The 18,898-nt window shown below is 33.2% G+C and overlaps 1 long non-coding RNA gene across 1 annotated transcript in view; it reads left to right on the top strand.

Moving 5' to 3' along the window:
* The window catches only part of LOC139839570 (uncharacterized), a 68,426-nt gene extending 53,016 nt beyond the window's left edge, over positions 1 to 15,410 (top strand). Inside the window, exon 3 of the long non-coding RNA XR_011756984.1 lies at positions 15,214 to 15,410. This is a non-coding gene — a long non-coding RNA (uncharacterized lncRNA). The remainder of the gene's footprint in view (positions 1 to 15,213) is intronic.
* Positions 15,411 to 18,898: the final 3,488 nt, after the last annotated feature.

Below are 18,898 nucleotides of genomic sequence, written 5' to 3'. Positions count from 1 at the left end.
GTGACCATTAACTTTAAATTCAATCCCATTTGAATTTATCAATTCTATCGTTCCGTATGGGAAAACTCTTTTGACTATGAATGGTCCAGACCATCTTGATTTCAATTTTCCAGGAAATAGCTTGAATCGTGAATTGAAAAGAAGAACTCTGTCTCCTTCTTTAAATTCTTTTGAACTTCTGATTCTTTTATCATGCCATTTCTTCGTTCTTTCTTTATAGATTAACGAATTCTCGTATGCTTCATGTCTTAATTCTTCTAATTCGTTTAGTTGACTTAATCGTAGACGTCCGGCTTCATGTAAATCAAGGTTACATGTCTTCAAAGCCCAAAATGCTTTGTGTTCAATTTCTACTGGAAGATGACATGCTTTTCCATAAACAAGTCTAAAGGGTGTGGTTCCAATTGGAGTTTTGTAGGCTGTTCTAAAAGCCCAGAGTGCATCCTCCAATTTAATGGACCATTCCTTCGGATTTGATCCTACGGTTTTCTCTAGAATACGTTTTAAAGCTCGGTTGGTATTTTCAACTTGTCCACTTGTTTGTGGATGATATGCGGTGGAGATTTTATGAGTTACTCCATATCTTTTAAGAACTTTCTCAAGTTGATTATTACAGAAATGAGTACCCCGATCACTTATTAAAGCTTTCGGTGTTCCAAACCTTGCAAAAAGACGTTTTAAAAAGTTGACTACAACTCGTGCATCGTTAGTTGGGAGAGCTTGTGCTTCCGCCCATTTAGATACATAATCAATGGCTACGAGTATATATAGATTATTATGAGATTTTGGAAATGGACCCATAAAGTCAATACCCCAAATGTCAAATACTTCACATACTTGGATGACATTTTGTGGCATTTCATCATGTTGACTTATTTTTCCGGCCCTTTGACATGCATCACAGGATTTGCAAAGAAGGTGTGCGTCTTTGTAAATTGTAGGCCAATAGAATCCAGCTTCATAAACTTTTCTTGCTGTTAGTTGAGGCCCATAATGCCCTCCTGTTGGTCCTGTGTGACAATGGTTTAAAATTTTACTAGCTTCATCTCCAAATACACATCGGCGTATTATTCCATCGGGACAACTTTTAAACAGATGTGGATCTTCCCAGAAATAGTGTTTTATATCACTGAAGAATTTCTTTCGTCTTAGGTACGATAATCCTTTTTCAAGGAATCCACAAACTAAGTAGTTTGCATAGTCTGCAAACCATGGGATTTCTTTATAATCTATCTTCAATAGATATTCATCAGGAAAGTTGTCTTGTATGGCCGATTCATTCAGAACTTCTAATTCGGGATTTTCAAGACGAGAAAGATGATCAGCGGCGAGATTTTCTGCTCCTCTTTTATCTCGGATTTCAATATCAAACTCTTGTAAGAGTAAGATCCAACGGATTAATCTTGGTTTAGCATCTTGTTTTGAAAATAGGTATCTAAGAGCAGAATGGTCGGTATAGACCACCGTTTTTGCTAGAACGAGATATGATCGAAATTTGTCAAAAGCAAAGACAATAGCAAGGAGTTCTTTTTCAGTAGTTGTATAGTTCGTTTGTGCTCCTTGTAATGTCTTACTAGCATAATATATAGGTTGAAATCGTTTTTCAATCCTTTGTCCTAAAACGGCTCCCATTGCAAAATCACTTGCATCGCACATTAGTTCAAATGGTAGATTCCAATTTGGTGTTATCATGATCGGTGCATTAGTGAGTTTTTCTTTAAGAATATTAAAAGATTTGATACACTCATCTGAAAAGATGAATGGAGCATCCTTTTCTAGGAGTTTATTCATAGGAGTGGCAATTTTAGAAAAATCTTTTATGAAACGTCGGTAAAAACCAGCATGCCCTAGAAAACTCCTAACTCCTCTAACATTGGTGGGATGTGGAAGTTTAGCAATTACATCTACTTTAGCTCTATCCACTTCAATTCCTTCTTTTGAAATTTTATGTCCAAGAACGATGCCTTCTTTAACCATGAAATGGCATTTCTCCCAATTAAGTACTAGATTTGATTTTTCGCATCTAATTAGCATTCGTTCCAGATTAACTAGACATGATTTAAATGTATCACCGAAGACTGAAAAGTCATCCATGAATACTTCCATGCATTCTTCTATCATGTCGTGAAAAATCGCCATCATACACCTTTGAAAGGTTGCAGGGGCGTTACAAAGTCCAAATGGCATGCGTTTGTAAGCAAAAGTACCATAAGGGCACGTAAATGTGGTTTTCTCTTGATCTTCGGGTGCTATTGGAATTTGAAAATATCCGGAAAATCCATCTAGAAAACAATAGTAACTATTTCCGGCTAATCTTTCCAACATTTGATCTATGAAAGGTAAGGGAAAGTGATCTTTTCTGGTGGCGTCATTTAATTTTCTATAATCAATACATACACGCCATCCTGTTACAGTCCTAGTAGGAATAAGCTCATTTTTCTCATTTGTGATAACAGTCATGCCACCCTTCTTAGGTACGCATTGAACTGGGCTTACCCATGGACTATCAGAAATTGGATATATCAAACCTGCATCTAGCAGTTTAATAATCTCTTTCTTAACTACATCTTGCATATTAGGATTTAGTCTTCGTTGGCGTTGCACATACGTTTTATGACCTTCTTCCATAAGGATTTTATGTGTGCAATACGAAGGACTTATTCCTTTAATATCATGAATCTTCCATGCAATAGCTGGTTTATGAGCTTTCAACACAGAAATGAGTTGTGATTTCTCATTTTCAGTAAGAGAAGACGATATTATTACAGGTAATTCAGATTCACCATGTAAATAAGCGTATTCCAAATGGTTTGGAAGTGGCTTTAACTCTAATTTCGGAGGTTCTTCTATCGATGATTTATATCGATATCTATCTTCTTCTTTTAGCATTTGAATTTCTTCTGTTGTTGGTTCATATCCATTAGCTATAAGTGTAGCTAACATTTCAGCTTCATCAATTGGTTCATTACCTTCTCCTAAAGAACATTCTCCTGTTCCTTGTAATTCTGGAAATTCTTCTAATAATTCTGCATGTGCATCTATAGTTTGAATATAATAACATGTATCATCTGCAGATTGTGGTTGTTGCATTGCTCTATCAACTGAAAAGGTAACACTCTCATCCTCTATACTTAGGGTCAGTTTCTTACCGAACACGTCTATCATTGCTTTAGCCGTGTTTAAGAATGGTCTTCCTAATATGAGAGGAACTTGAGAATCTTCTTCCATGTCCAAAACAACAAAATCTACTGGAAATACTAAAGTACCAACTTTAACTAGCATGTTCTCCATTATCCCTCTAGGATATTTTATTGATCTATCGGCTAGTTGTATGCTTATTCTGGTTGGTTTTAATTCTCCGAGGTCTAGTTTAGCGTATAGTGAATACGGCATTAGATTTATACTAGCACCTAAGTCTGCCAATGCTTCTATTGAACTAAGACTACCCAGAAAACATGGAATTGTGAAACTTCCTGGATCAGATAGTTTTTCTGGTATCTTATTCAACAGCACTGCTGAACAATTAGCATTCATAGTGACAGCCGAGAGTTCTTCCATTTTCTTTCTATTCGTGATTAGATCTTTCAAGAATTTAGCATATCTTGGCATTCCTGAAATCACATCAATGAAAGGAAGATTTACATTTATCTGTTTAAACATATCCAGGAATTTGGATTGCTCGGCTTCAAGTTTCTCTTTCTTCATTTTACTCGGGTAAGGAAGTGGTGGTTGGTATGGTTTAACATAAGGTTTATCCTTAACTGTGTTATCTTCATTAACCTTTTCAACTACCGGTTCTTTTTCCTTATCTTGATCAGGTTGTGGTTCTTGTGTAGTAGGAATAGTTTCATCAGAAGTTACAGGTATTTCAGGTGGTTTAAGTGTTGTTCCACTTCTTGTGGTAATAGCTTTAGCTGTTTCATTCCGGGGGTTAGCATTTGTATCGCTTGGTAGACTTCCCGGTTTTCTTTCACCTATTAACCTTGCTAGGTTACTTACTTCTTGTTCTAGATTTTGAATAGAAGCTTGTTGATTTCTAAATGCTTGAGCATTTTGTTCATTGGTTTGTTTTTGAGATGTGAAAAACTGCGTTTGAGTTTCAACTAGCTTCGTCATCATATCTTCTAAATTCGGCTTTTTATCATCGGTTTGTTGTGGTGGTTTGTTTTGAAAATTCGGTCTTTGCTGATTGTAAGTATTATTGGATACTTGTTGATTGCTAGGACCTTGTTGGTTGTTGTATGGAATATTTCGGTTATAATTCTGGTTTTGATTGTAAATCGGTTTTGGCGGTTGATAATTATTCTGATAATTATTTCCAGGCCTTTGGTTTATGTATGAAATATTCTCTCTTTGTTCCATTGTTAATTCAATACTGAGACAATCTTTTGTCAAATGTGGTCCTCCACACTGTCTTTTTGTCTTTTTATCCCACTTTAATCAATCAAATATTATCAAAAATATGCGCCCCTCTTTTCGGTAAAGTAATTTCGGTTCCAAGACCTAATTTAACTCATGACGAATTTTTGAAATATTTTGGGTTGATTGATTAAAGATATTTATACCTTAAGAATAAACGTTAAATTTCGCAGTGATGTAATAAATTTTTGAATGATATCAATAATTTCGGTCGCCAAACCTAATTTTATTTAATACCAATTTAATACTTTTTAGCGAACAAATTAGCGTTTATTATCAAAAGGTTAAAAATAAAAATAAAAATAAAAACTGTACAGACATACCTGTGAAATAGATTTCTTAGTTATATGATCTATTATATTCATAAGATAGTCGGTTTAATTGGTTTTCCATGGCTGCATAGGCGTAACCTCGAGCATTCATTGTCTTTTCTTCTAAACACCTGAACGGTCCTTCTCTGCATAAAGTAACAAATTCGGTATTTGAATATGTTTGATTATTTGAACATTTACCTCCATGTGACCATTTTCCGCATTTGTGACATCGTTCTAGGTGTCGTGCTCTTCTTTTCGCTGCGGATTTTGATTTTCCTTTACCAAATTGTAACTTATTATCTTCGCATCTGGATCCTTTTCTAACTCCGTCCATTCTTTCTCTAATTACTGATACTAATTCACTCGGTAGTATGTCATTATTTCTTTTAGTGATCAAAGCGTGTAGCATTAGACCATGGTTTAGTTCACAGGCAGTCTTCATTTCGTAAAAACCTAAAAAAAATAAAAATTCAGAATGGGGGGAGAAGACTAGTTCTTTAGGGTCTGCTAGGGAAAGACCATACGTGTTCCATTTTCGAGAACTACACGAAAACAGACAATCTAACTCTAACAGAAATATATATTATCCTTTAAAGACTTGATTCTCCCCACACTTAGTTAGCTGTGGTATTGAAATTGTGCTTAACTTCGTTGTCGACTTCCATCGGACCATGTATGTAATGTTTAACTCTGTGACCATTAACTTTAAATTCAATCCCATTTGAATTTATCAATTCTATCGTTCCGTATGGGAAAACTCTTTTGACTATGAATGGTCCAGACCATCTTGATTTCAATTTTCCAGGAAATAGCTTGAATCGTGAATTGAAAAGAAGAACTCTGTCTCCTTCTTTAAATTCTTTTGAACTTCTGATTCTTTTATCATGCCATTTCTTCGTTCTTTCTTTATAGATTAACGAATTCTCGTATGCTTCATGTCTTAATTCTTCTAATTCGTTTAGTTGACTTAATCGTAGACGTCCGGCTTCATGTAAATCAAGGTTACATGTCTTCAAAGCCCAAAATGCTTTGTGTTCAATTTCTACTGGAAGATGACATGCTTTTCCATAAACAAGTCTAAAGGGTGTGGTTCCAATTGGAGTTTTGTAGGCTGTTCTAAAAGCCCAGAGTGCATCCTCCAATTTAATGGACCATTCCTTCGGATTTGATCCTACGGTTTTCTCTAGAATACGTTTTAAAGCTCGGTTGGTATTTTCAACTTGTCCACTTGTTTGTGGATGATATGCGGTGGAGATTTTATGAGTTACTCCATATCTTTTAAGAACTTTCTCAAGTTGATTATTACAGAAATGAGTACCCCGATCACTTATTAAAGCTTTCGGTGTTCCAAACCTTGCAAAAAGACGTTTTAAAAAGTTGACTACAACTCGTGCATCGTTAGTTGGGAGAGCTTGTGCTTCCGCCCATTTAGATACATAATCAATGGCTACGAGTATATATAGGTTATTATGAGATTTTGGAAATGGACCCATAAAGTCAATACCCCAAATGTCAAATACTTCACATACTTGGATGACATTTTGTGGCATTTCATCACGTTGACTTATTTTTCCGGCCCTTTGACATGCATCACAGGATTTGCAAAGAAGGTGTGCGTCTTTGTAAATTGTAGGCCAATAGAATCCAGCTTCATAAACTTTTCTTGCTGTTAGTTGAGGCCCATAATGCCCTCCTGTTGGTCCTGTGTGACAATGGTTTAAAATTTTACTAGCTTCATCTCCAAATACACATCGGCGTATTATTCCATCGGGACAACTTTTAAACAGATGTGGATCTTCCCAGAAATAGTGTTTTATATCACTGAAGAATTTCTTTCGTCTTTGGTACGATAATCCTTTTTCAAGGAATCCACAAACTAAGTAGTTTGCATAGTCTGCAAACCATGGGATTTCTTTATAATCTATCTTCAATAGATATTCATCAGGAAAGTTGTCTTGTATGGCCGATTCATTCAGAACTTCTAATTCGGGATTTTCAAGACGAGAAAGATGATCAGCGGCGAGATTTTCTGCTCCTCTTTTATCTCGGATTTCAATATCAAACTCTTGTAAGAGTAAGATCCAACGGATTAATCTTGGTTTAGCATCTTGTTTTGAAAATAGGTATCTAAGAGCAGAATGGTCGGTATAGACCACCGTTTTTGCTAGAACGAGATATGATCGAAATTTGTCAAAAGCAAAGACAATAGCAAGGAGTTCTTTTTCAGTAGTTGTATAGTTCGTTTGTGCTCCTTGTAATGTCTTACTAGCATAATATATAGGTTGAAATCGTTTTTCAATCCTTTGTCCTAAAACGGCTCCCATTGCAAAATCACTTGCATCGCACATTAGTTCAAATGGTAGATTCCAATTTGGTGTTATCATGATCGGTGCATTAGTGAGTTTTTCTTTAAGAATATTAAAAGATTTGATACACTCATCTGAAAAGATGAATGGAGCATCCTTTTCTAGGAGTTTATTCATAGGAGTGGCAATTTTAGAAAAATCTTTTATGAAACGTCGGTAAAAACCAGCATGCCCTAGAAAACTCCTAACTCCTCTAACATTGGTGGGATGTGGAAGTTTAGCAATTACATCTACTTTAGCTCTATCCACTTCAATTCCTTCTTTTGAAATTTTATGTCCAAGAACGATGCCTTCTTTAACCATGAAATGGCATTTCTCCCAATTAAGTACTAGATTTGATTTTTCGCATCTAATTAGCATTCGTTCCAGATTAACTAGACATGATTTAAATGTATCACCGAAGACTGAAAAGTCATCCATGAATACTTCCATGCATTCTTCTATCATGTCGTGAAAAATCGCCATCATACACCTTTGAAAGGTTGCAGGGGCGTTACAAAGTCCAAATGGCATGCGTTTGTAAGCAAAAGTACCATAAGGGCACGTAAATGTGGTTTTCTCTTGATCTTCGGGTGCTATTGGAATTTGAAAATATCCGGAAAATCCATCTAGAAAACAATAGTAACTATTTCCGGCTAATCTTTCCAACATTTGATCTATGAAAGGTAAGGGAAAGTGATCTTTTCTGGTGGCGTCATTTAATTTTCTATAATCAATACATACACGCCATCCTGTTACAGTCCTAGTAGGAATAAGCTCATTTTTCTCATTTGTGATAACAGTCATGCCACCCTTCTTAGGTACGCATTGAACTGGGCTTACCCATGGACTATCAGAAATTGGATATATCAAACCTGCATCTAGCAGTTTAATAATCTATTTCTTAACTACATCTTGCATATTAGGATTTAGTCTTCGTTGGCGTTGCACATACGTTTTATGACCTTCTTCCATAAGGATTTTATGTGTGCAATACGAAGGACTTATTCCTTTAATATCATGAATCTTCCATGCAATAGCTGGTTTATGAGCTTTCAACACAGAAATGAGTTGTGATTTCTCATTTTCAGTAAGAGAAGACGATATTATTACAGGTAATTCAGATTCACCATGTAAATAAGCGTATTCCAAATGGTTTGGAAGTGGCTTTAACTCTAATTTCGGAGGTTCTTCTATCGATGATTTATATCGATATCTATCTTCTTCTTTTAGCATTTGAATTTCTTCTGTTGTTGGTTCATATCCATTAGCTATAAGTGTAGCTAACATTTCAGCTTCATCAATTGGTTCATTACCTTCTCCTAAAGAACATTCTCCTGTTCCTTGTAATTCTGGAAATTCTTCTAATAATTCTGCATGTGCATCTATAGTTTGAATATAATAACATGTATCATCTGCAGATTGTGGTTGTTGCATTGCTCTATCAACTGAAAAGGTAACACTCTCATCCTCTATACTTAGGGTCAGTTTCTTACCGAACACGTCTATCATTGCTTTAGCCGTGTTTAAGAATGGTCTTCCTAATATGAGAGGAACTTGAGAATCTTCTTCCATGTCCAAAACAACAAAATCTACTGGAAATACTAAAGTACCAACTTTAACTAGCATGTTCTCCATTATCCCTCTAGGATATTTTATTGATCTATCGGCTAGTTGTATGCTTATTCTGGTTGGTTTTAATTCTCCGAGGTCTAGTTTAGCGTATAGTGAATACGGCATTAGATTTATACTAGCACCTAAGTCTGCCAATGCTTCTATTGAACTAAGACTACCCAGAAAACATGGAATTGTGAAACTTCCTGGATCAGATAGTTTTTCTGGTATCTTATTCAACAGCACTGCTGAACAATTAGCATTCATAGTGACAGCCGAGAGTTCTTCCATTTTCTTTCTATTCGTGATTAGATCTTTCAAGAATTTAGCATATCTTGGCATTCCTGAAATCACATCAATGAAAGGAAGATTTACATTTATCTGTTTAAACATATCCAGGAATTTGGATTGCTCGGCTTCAAGTTTCTCTTTCTTCATTTTACTCGGGTAAGGAAGTGGTGGTTGGTATGGTTTAACATAAGGTTTATCCTTAACTGTGTTATCTTCATTAACCTTTTCAACTACCGGTTCTTTTTCCTTATCTTGATCAGGTTGTGGTTCTTGTGTAGTAGGAATAGTTTCATCAGAAGTTACAGGTATTTCAGGTGGTTTAAGTGTTGTTCCACTTCTTGTGGTAATAGCTTTAGCTGTTTCATTCCGGGGGTTAGCATTTGTATCGCTTGGTAGACTTCCCGGTTTTCTTTCACCTATTAACCTTGCTAGGTTACTTACTTCTTGTTCTAGATTTTGAATAGAAGCTTGTTGATTTCTAAATGCTTGAGCATTTTGTTCATTGGTTTGTTTTTGAGATGTGAAAAACTGCGTTTGAGTTTCAACTAGCTTCGTCATCATATCTTCTAAATTCGGCTTTTTATCATCGGTTTGTTGTGGTGGTTTGTTTTGAAAATTCGGTCTTTGCTGATTGTAAGTATTATTGGATACTTGTTGATTGCTAGGACCTTGTTGGTTGTTGTATGGAATATTTCGGTTATAATTCTGGTTTTGATTGTAAATCGGTTTTGGCGGTTGATAATTATTCTGATAATTATTTCCAGGCCTTTGGTTTATGTATGAAATATTCTCTCTTTGTTCCATTGTTAATTCAATACTGAGACAATCTTTTGTCAAATGTGGTCCTCCACACTGCTCACAACTAATTCGTATAGCATGAATATCCTTAGTCATCTTTTCCATTCGTCTCTCGAAAGCATCTATCTTTGCGGAAATGGAATCTAAGTCATGGCTAGAATCGGCTCTAGCTGCTTTAGATGATCTAATGATATCTTTTTCTTGGTGCCACTCATGTGAGTGGGAAGCAGTATTATCAATAATTTTGTAAGCATCAGTTTCGGTTTTCTTCATAATAGAACCACCAGCTGCTATATCTATGTCTTTTCTTGTAGTGATGTCGCATCCTCGGTAAAATATTTGTACTATTTGACAGGTGTCTAAACCATGTTGCGGACATCCTCTTAATAACTTTCCATATCTTGTCCACGCCTCATATAGAGTTTCATTTGGCTTCTGTGTGAACGTAACAATTTCTGCTTGAAGTCTTACGGCTTTAGATGCAGGAAAGAATTGTTTAAGAAATTTATCAATTAAAACGTCCCATGTATCGATCGCCCCTTCAGGTAACGATTCCAACCAATCTTTGGCTTCTCCCTTTAAAGTCCAGGGAAATAACATGAGATATATCTGTTCATCCTCCACTTCTCGTATTTTAAATAGTGTGCAGATCCTATTAAAGGTACGTAGATGTTCATTTGGATCTTCCTTCGGCGCACCACTAAATTGGCATTGATTAGTCACCATGTGTAAAATTTGTCCTTTGATTTCATAATCTGGCGCATTAATGTCTGGATGAGTAATTGCGTGACCTTGGCCAGTGCGTTTAGCTCTCATTCGGTCTTCCATACTTAAAGGTTCCAGATTTTCCATAATTGAATTTGTTGAATCGGTATCACTAGATGATTCTGATTTAATGGTTCGTTCCTCAACAATCTCTGTTTGAATGATTGGTGGTTCCGGAGGAAAGTTTAATGGTTCAGGATCTACGAACCGTTCCTGAATATTCTCTGGATTCTCAATTGTGAGGTTGGGTTCAAAAAATGGATTATCGGAAATTTGAACTGAAGTACTTGGTCGACTGGATGACGATTCTAAAGAAAAATCAACGGCGGTTATATTTGTTAAACGATGTCTTGATCGAGTTACAGGTGATGAACGTACAAAAGGTGATGAACGTCTTGCTCGGTGCATTCACTGAATATCCTATTAGTTTTAAAAAAGAAAGAAAAATTATAATAAGTTATCCAATCAATAGACTTTTCTGATTTTGCCCACGTTTCGAATAGCCAAAAGATGCAGCAGAGGGGCAGGATTCGTTTGGTCTCAATATAATTGAGGACTGTTTGGCTCCAATAACCCGGTCCACGTACAAATCCAACTATTACTACGAACCAGAAAATTTTTATGTCTATCAATTTAACCACTTAAAATAAATTTTTCGTAATTTTAAGAATTTTAGATAAGAAGTAGAAAAAAAAAATTCTAAGTCCTAAAAACTAGAATAGCGAGAAATAAGAGAGAAAAAGAGTTCGTCGAAAAAGGTCGAAAAAGAAAAAATGGTTGAAAAATAAAAGGTGACGGAAAAATAAAAGAAACTTATAAAAACTTAAAAATACTTAACTAACCTAACCTTATTACTACAACTAACTTAAAATTATAATCGCAAATTGAAATTACTAATTAGAATGATAATTGATACATAGTAAAAGGTGTCTAAAAATATTAAAGCTTACAAGAAAAACTAAATCCCAAATGGAAATAACTTAAAAAGAAACTAAAACTTAAAAAAAAGTCGTCGCAAAATTCTAAAGCACCTAAATCTTAGTCTAAAGAAAAAGCACTTAAGGAATTCTACGGCAAAGCCTAAAAATATAGGAGTAAAAATAACTATAGCTAAAACTAAGTTTAAAATTAAATATGAGCTAAAAATACAAATATTACGCTACAACGATTAAAAAGGTACAAAATATAAAAATATACAAAAAGTTGTAAAAAGTACAATTTTTATAAAAATATTATTTTTATATTATTTATTTTATAAAATTATTAATTTTACAATTTAATAAAATTAATTTAACTAAAATATATAAATAAAAAGTAAAAGTAAAATTAAAACTAATAATAATAATAATAATAATTAGGTTTAATTAATAATTAATATTAATAATATCCCGTAATTAATGCTCGATTAGGGCTTCCTTGTCGCCTGTCAGAAACCCTCCGCGAGTCGCGGCAATTAAAGAAGAAAACCCCGCGAGTCGCGGGGTTCAGAATTTGAGCTGACAGATTTATCTTTTTACGCGTTTTTCTTTTTTTTTTTCTTTTTTTTTTTCTGTTTTCTGTTTTTTTAAATAAATAAAAGATTTTAAAATAAAACTTATATTTTTATAAACTAAAATAGAAATAAAGAAACTTTATAAAACTTAAATATTTAACAAAATCTTAAAAATACTAATATTTTTGTTTTTTCTTTTTATATTTTCGAATATTTAAAACGTATTTTTATAAAAACGACTTTTAATAAAAGTAACTAAAAATCTTTTTTTTTTTTTTTATATTAGCGTTGCGCTTCCGGCTTTTAAGATAGTTCCCCGGCAGCGGCGCCAAAAATACTTGAGGTCAAAGCAGAGGGGTATAAAATACTATTAAATTTTAGCAGGAAATACTATTAAATACGATACAATTTTACACAAGATATTTATTTATTTATAGAATGGATATACTTAAACCTTGCTACAACACTTATAGGCAGTGTACCTAATCGTACAGTAGTGTAGTTTTTAGTAAGTCCGGTTCGTTCCACAGGGAAATCTTTAAACAAAGCTCAACGCTATATTAGTTAATTTTTATAAAAATACAAATATATATATAGGTAATATTATTATTATAAAGGGGGGTTTTTACCGTTTAATGACCGGCTTGTCGATTTTAAAACTTTAGTCGCAGTTAAAACCTAATGTAAAATATAAAATAAATACAAGACTTTAAATTAAAGCGTAAAGTAAATAACGATAATGAAATTGCGAATAATAAAAATGCGATAAAATTAAATTGCGATAATTAAAAGTACGATAATTAAAAGTGCGATTAAATAAAATAACAATAAATAAAAGTGCGATAATTAGAAGTGCAATTAAATATAAAATAAAGGAAATTAAATATGAAATAAAAGAATTATGCTTATTTAAACTTCCGTAATCATGATGTTTGACGTGTTGATTTTAGTTTTATGCCCTTGGGTTAATTGTCCTTTGTCCTGGATTATTCAATATGTTCGTCTGGTTTTTGTCCATAACAGTCCATCAGTCATAAATATAAATTGCAAGTGTCCTTGACAAATTATTATTATACCCGAAGTTAAATATTCCAACTAATTGGGGATTCGAATTGTAACAAGGTTTTAATACTTTGTTTAATGAATACACCAGGTTATCGACTGCGTGTAAACCAAGGTTTTACTACTTTGTTAACAATTACACCAATTACCCTTGAATGTAATTTCACCCCTGTTTTAATTATTCTAGTGGCTATTAATCCATTCCCGTGTCCGGTTAAATGAACGATTATTCGTACATATAAATACCCCGCCCATCGTGTCCGATCGAGTGTATATGGTAATTTATAGGGACGCCCAATTGTAAATCTTTATATTAACATTAACAAACTTTCATTTAGTTAAACAAATATAAAGCCCATTAATAGCCCATAGTCTAGTTTCCACAAGTGTCGTTCTTTTGTCCAAACCCCAATTATGGTACAAAGCCCAATTACCCAATTTTAGTAATTAGCCCAACATCATGATTACTTCGTTTTAAATAAGCATAATAATAACTTAGCTACGAGACATTAATATAAAAAGGTTGAACATAACTTACAATGATTAAAAATAGCGTAGCGTTACACGGACAGAATTTCGACTTACACCCTTACAACATTCGCTAACATACCCTTATTATTAGAATTATAATTAAAATTAAAATATAAATTATAAATATAAATATATTTACGTATGAAGAGGAAGAAAGAAAAAGATGATGAAATTTGATCAGAATTCGGTTGGCTTTATAGCCAGAGTTGAAAATTGGGGCTCCGCGACTCGCGGCAAAATGCCCTTAAAACTCCGCGAGTCGCGGAGATATATTTACAGCTCACACCCTTGGAGTTTCTTGCTGCCGACGGTTTTTAATATATATATATAATATATATATAATTAATATAATTAATTATATATTATATTATATTTATATACATAGTTAACTTGTAATTTTTAGTCCGTTGCGTCGAGCGTTAAGAGTTGACTCTGGTCCACGTTCCGGATTTTCGAACGTCCTCGCGTACAATTTAATATCTTGTACTTTGCGTTTTGAATCTTGTACTCTTGTGATTTCGAGACGTTTCTTATCAATAATTGGAACCTTTTTGATTGTCTTTTGTACTTTTGAGCTTTTTGGTCGTTTGCGTCTTCAATTCGTCGAATCTGTCTTTTGTCTTCACCTTTTATTTATTTAAACAAATATCACTTGTAAATAGAACAATTGCAACTAAAAGCTTGTCTTTCTTGAGGAATAATGCTATGAAATATATGTTCGTTTTTAGCATTATCAGTATGAATCATATTAGCTAATAATATCTAAATTACAACTAAATAATACATTTAGTCATTCTTATAGTAATGTTTATATTTTAAGTATTTATTTTGATAATCATTACATTAAATTTATTAAAATTTTAATATTTAGTATTTATTAATATTACTATTATAGGTATTAATGGAATTAGTAATAATAATATTTGTCATAATAGTTATATTTTTAACTCGCAGTTACATTTAATATACTTCAATTACAATTTATTACTTATGTAGTGTCTACTAATTATATACATATATTTAATATTTATATATTTTAATATATTACAACAAACATATAATCATCAATTGTATTGCAATCATATATATATATATTCAACTATTATATTTATAAAATGGTTTTAAATTTTAAGTTTTGTTACTTAGATAAATATATTAATCATTTATATATATACACTATAGGTTCGTGAATCATCGAGAACAGTCAAAGGGTAATTGCATAAATGAAAACACTTCAAAATTTTGAGATTCAGCATTACAGACTTTGCTTATCGTGTCGGGATTACTCATTAAGTTTAAATTTGATCGGAAATTTCCGGGTCGTCACATATCATGGGGATTATTTCTTAAATAATCGCCCACTTGTTTAAAACATGCATTATGTATGATAATGGTGTGCTTTTTATGAAATAAATGCAATATTTTTCTAAAACGTATCATATAGAGGTTAAATACCTCGCTATGGGACCAATGAATAACATACTGCATTTATAGTAATATGGATGGGCGTTTCAGATTATATCTGTAGATTTACCTACTCACTTAGCGTTATGCTAATCCCTCACATTTCCCTTCCTTACAGGTTTAGGTATTGATGCTTTGTTAAGGAAGGGCGGACGTGAAGACATGTTTCACATGGTTGAACTCTGATGATGTTTTATAATAAAATGGATGTTTTAACGTAACCCGGATTTAGATGTATTAAGTAAGATTTACTACGGTTTTATGTAATGTATTAATGTGGGTGTGTTTAATTATTAAAATCTATTTTATATATCTTCCGCTGATTTAAAAAAAATGGCCGGTGTTACACCCGGCTGGTTCCAAACACAGTGAGCACATAACATCACATAGCAACAATACGCATGCAATCATCTAACTAGCATGGTAATATCACTAAAGTAAAACATGGTAAAAGAGTTAATCACAGTAGCATGGCATGCTACTTAAACTCTATCCAGAGATAGACCCACTCACCAATTACCAGCAACTGCTCAGTTATCAAACTATGAGCTTCTTCCTTATTCTTATCTCCTGAGAATTATATAAACCAAGTCAGTACGTATTCTACTAAAAATTAGACACACGGACAGCATAACAGCTAATACATATTACTTAGAAAAATTTTAAGTGCAAAAGTACTTCGGTCAATCGTCAGAGATGGTCGATCGATTATCACCACACCATCGGTCGATGGTCCTCCCATCGGTCGATTGTCTAAAATAATAACCACTGGTCGAAGGTCATACACCATCGGTCGAAGGTCTAGTCTATCAGCCGATCGCCAGTCACCATCGGTCGATGGTCAACGATGAAATGTCCCGTTCTTATTGATCAAAAACGTTCCATATTAATTGATTTCGTTGCGAGGTTTTGACCTCTATATGAGACGTTTTTCAAAGACTGCATTCATTTTAAAACAAACCATAACCTTTATTTCATCAATAAAGGTTTAAAAAGCTTTACGTAGATTATCAAATAATGATAATCTAAAATATCCTGTTTACACACGACCATTACATAATGGTTTACAATACAAATATGTTACAACAAAATAAGTTTCTTGAATGCAGTTTTTAAACAATATCATACAAGCATGGACTCCAAATCTCGTCCTTATTTAAGTATGCGACAGCGGAAGCTCTTAATAATCACCTGAGAATAAACATGCTTAAAACGTCAACAAAAATGTTGGTGAGTTATAGGTTTAACCTATATATATCAAATCATAATAATAGACCACAAGATTTCATATTTCAATACACATCCCATACATAGAGATAAAAATCATTCATATGGTGAACACCTGGTAACCGACATTAACAAGATGCATATATAAGAATATCCCCATCATTCCGGGACACCCTTCGGATATGATATAAATTTCGAAGTACTAAAACATCCGGTACTTTGGATGGGGTTTGTTAGGCCCAATAGATCTAGCTTTAGGATTCGCGTCAATTAGGGTGTCTGTTCCCTAATTCTTAGATTACCAGACTTAATAAAAAGGGGCATATTCAATTTCGATAATTCAACCATAGAATGTAGTTTCACGTACTTGTGTCTATTTTGTAAATCATTTATAAAACCTGCATGTATTCTCATCCCAAAAATATTAGATTTTAAAAGTGGGACTATAACTCACTTTCACAGATTTTTACTTCGTCAGGAAGTAAGACTTGGCCACTGGTTGATTCACGAACCTATAACAATATATACATATATATCAAAGTATGTTTAAAATATATTTACAACACTTTTAATATATTTTGATGTTTTAAGTTTATTAAGTCAGCTGTCCTCGTTAGTAACCTACAACTAGTTGTCCACAGTTAGATGTACAGAAATAAATCGATAAATATTATCTTGAATCAATCCACGACCCAGTGTATATGTATCTCAGTATTGATCACAACTCAAACTATATATATTTTGGAATCAACCTCAACCCTGTATAGCTAACTCCAACATTCACATATAGAGTGTCTATAGTTGTTCCGAAATATATATAGATGTGTCGACATGATAGGTCAAAACATTGTATACGTGTCTATGGTATCTCAAGATTACATAATATAAAATACAAGTTGATTAAGTTATGGTTGGAATAGATTTGTTACCAATTTTCACGTAGCTAAAATGAGAAAAATTATCCAATCTTGTTTTACCCATAACTTCTTCATTTTAAATCCGTTTTGAGTGAATCAAATTGCTATGGTTTCATATTGAACTCTATTTTATGAATCTAAACAGAAAAGTATAGGTTTATAGTTGAAGAAATAAGTTACAAGTCGTTTTTGTAAAGGTAGTCATTTCAGTCGAAAGAACGACGTCTAGATGACCATTTTAGAAAACATACTTTCACTTTGAGTTTAACCATAATTTTTGGATATAGTTTCATGTTCATAATAAAAATCATTTTCTCAGAATAACAACTTTTAAATCAAAGTTTATCATAGTTTTTAATTAACTAACCTAAAACAGCCCGCGGTGTTACTACGACGGCGTAAATCCGGTTTTACGGTGTTTTTCGTGTTTCCAGGTTTTAAATCATTAAGTTAGCATATCATATAGATATAGAACATGTGTTTAGTTGATTTTAAAAGTCAAGTTAGAAGGATTAACTTTTGTTTGCGAACAAGTTTAGAATTAACTAAACTATGTTCTAGTGATTACAAGTTTAAACATTCGAATAAGATAGCTTTATATATATGAATCGAATGATGTTATGAACATCATTACTACCTTAAGTTCCTTGGATAAACCTACTGGAAAAGAGAAAAATGGATCTAGCTTCAACGGATCCTTGGATGGCTCGAAGTTCTTGAAGCAGAATCATGACACGAAAACAAGTTCAAGTAAGATCATCACTTGAAATAAGATTGTTATAGTTATAGAAATTGAACCAAAGTTTGAATATGATTATTACCTTGTATTAGAATGATAACCTACTGTAAGAAACAAAGATTTCTTGAGGTTGGATGATCACCTTACAAGATTGAAAGTGAGCTAGCAAACTTGAAAGTATTCTTGATTTTATGTAACTAGAACTTGTAGAATATATGAAGAACACTTAGAACTTGAAGATAGAACTTGAGAGAGATCAATTAGATGAAGAAAATTGAAGAATGAAAGTGTTTGTAGGTGTTTTTGGTCGTTGGTGTATGGATTAGATATAAAGGATATGTAATTTTGTTTTCATGTAAATAAGTCATGAATGATTACTCATATTTTTGTAATTTTATGAGATATTTCATGCTAGTTGCCAAATGATGGTTCCCACATGTGTTAGGTGACTCACATGGGTTGCTAAGAGCTGATCATTGGAGTGTATATATGATAATGCCAAAAATGAACACATATTTTATAGCATTATTCCTCAGGAAAGACAAGATTTTAGTTGCAATTGTTCAAATTACAAGCGATATTCGTTTAAATATTAAAAAGAGAAGATAAAAGGCAAATTCGACAAATTGAAGACAAAAAGGTCCAAAGAGCTAAAAAGTACAAGATACAATTAAAAAAGTTCAAAATATTGATGAGGAACGTCTCAAAATGACAAGAGTACAAGTTACAAGACGCAAAGTACGCGATTTAAAATAATACGCGAGGACGTCCGAAAATCCGGAACCGGGACCTGAGCCTAGAAGAAACGCCCGACGCAACGGACCAAAAATATCTACTCAACTATGCATATAAATATAATATAATATATAAATAATTATTAAAATTATTTATATATTTATATTATTTATTTATTATGTCGA

The sequence above is a fragment of the Rutidosis leptorrhynchoides genome, chromosome 4 (assembly GCF_046630445.1).
Source record: "Rutidosis leptorrhynchoides isolate AG116_Rl617_1_P2 chromosome 4, CSIRO_AGI_Rlap_v1, whole genome shotgun sequence".
In the NCBI taxonomy this organism is placed as follows: domain Eukaryota; kingdom Viridiplantae; phylum Streptophyta; class Magnoliopsida; order Asterales; family Asteraceae; genus Rutidosis; species Rutidosis leptorrhynchoides.
Note: the sequence above shows the minus strand (reverse complement) of the source record. Positions and strands in the feature narration are given on the sequence as shown.